This window comes from Arabidopsis lyrata, assembly GCF_000004255.2.
Source record: "Arabidopsis lyrata subsp. lyrata unplaced genomic scaffold ARALYscaffold_8, whole genome shotgun sequence".
Classification (NCBI taxonomy): domain Eukaryota; kingdom Viridiplantae; phylum Streptophyta; class Magnoliopsida; order Brassicales; family Brassicaceae; genus Arabidopsis; species Arabidopsis lyrata.
The window spans coordinates 5,666,567-5,668,580 of NW_003302548.1; positions in this window are offsets into that span (position 1 = coordinate 5,666,567).

The window sequence follows — 2,014 nt, forward strand, 5'->3', positions numbered from 1 at the left end:
GTTTGATAGGATTACAAGACGATCAAAAGATAGGATGGATATAAACCAAAGCTTCTTCAAGGAGACTTCAAATTTGATTCGAGCTGAAATCGATCTTCAACACTTGATTTTTCTTAAATACCAAGGATGATAATAGTTCTTTTTGCCATTGATGACAAGCGAACAAAGCTTTGAGCTTGTGGTGCCCTCAGACTGAGCGAGGATGAAAGATGTTTCGTCCATTTGGACACCAGAATGTTCTGAACCGGTGAATCGGAGAGAAACACAAGCAAAGGCAGAGACACCTCCATGACAGTCACATTGTGAAATGAATAGATTTATGTGGACAAGAAGAAAGAAACAGTTACAATCTAAATCCAAGACTCAGATCCTCATGCCCAATCTAAAGCAGAACCAAAACTTGTTCACTTTTTGATCTTTGTGGTGAAGCGACAAAGGCATAAAACTAGTAGAATTAGAAAAGAGATGTCAGCGTAAAAGAGTCAATGAACAAAGGCGTGTTCAAACTTGATAACATGTATAATTTGCAACACATAACAAATATTAATGAGATATGCAGGTTCATTCACATGGATAGCAGAAAGAATGTGAACAACAACATGACATTAATAAAACAACAATTATTGGACACCAAATTGCAAAAGACGTCATACTCCACCACGGTTCCACTACAAATCAAACGTCGTCACCGATGTGATACTAAACGCCATGGGAGCATAAGACAACGATGATGGCGAGGATGCCAGTGATGATTTCGATGGAGAAAAAACCCAGGAGGCCTTGAAGGATAGAAACCCAGTGAGCTAATGGTTTGAATTTGATAAAACGATTCTCATCCTTGAACATTCATAAATCGGAAAAAATAATTTTAAGAAGGAGAAAAGTACACTATAACACTCTTTGTTTCTTTGATTTTAACATCTAATCTCGAATACTTCATTGACTATGCAAAATCAAAAGCTCTGTTTATTTGATTTTAGATCTAAGAAGAAGAGAGAAGTAAGGATGACGATGGTTGCAAAGAGGATATTTAGCTTTTATTTTTTAGTTTTGTTTTTGCATTATTTTCTCCCACCTACTCTCAGATCTGTTTTCTACTTTAAATTCGACAGCCAGAATTAAAACATGTCCGGTTACTTTCTAACCATCTCTCCAATAATTAATTGAGAAGTAGAAACGCATCATATTCAAAGTTAGGGCATTGGAGGCCTGTGGTTAAAAGTTGGAATGATTTGTCCTAAACACCCTTAATGAATTGTTCTTCTCGAAATTTCTTCTTCTTCGTAATTAGGGGTATATAAGTCTAATCGTGTGTTGATCTCTATACTAATGTCGTAAACACCCTCGATACGAAATTTTTTGTTCTTAATTATTAGGGGTATATAAGTCTAATCGTGTTTTGAGATGATTAGTCTTAATCACCCTTAATGAATACACTATCAAATCCAGTTTTCTATTTTTTGGTGAGGGTAAAACAATAAAATCGTGTGAATTTTATTAAAATATGGAATATTTCGTTTTTTAATATTAAAATATAGAATATTTCGTTTTTAAATATTAAAATATAGAATATTTTGTTTTTTAATTTTTATAAAAATTTAAGATAGATACTAAAATATATTACGAATATTTTTATCAAGAAATTTTCCAATTTAAAAAAATAAATTTTTAGAGATAATTATGACGGTGTGCCCTAGATATTAAACTATAAATATAGAGCCGCAACCACACCATTAGAACTCAGATTCGTTAGCCTAAACATATCGTTTTGATATTATAGCTTTTTTTTTGTTTCTTTGGTTCTTTTATGGATCGATTTATTTTGCGTTATTATTTTTTACCTTTTCTTGAGGTTATATTTGTATTGTTATTATCTTGGTCTATGAATTATCAAGATTGTTATTGTTTTGCTGATTTGTATCGTGTGAATTATGTTTTAGGTAACCGCTCATGGGAGTTTCTATCAAGAGATTGAATGTACGAGTTGAAAGTTACAGAGCATCTGACGCTTCGA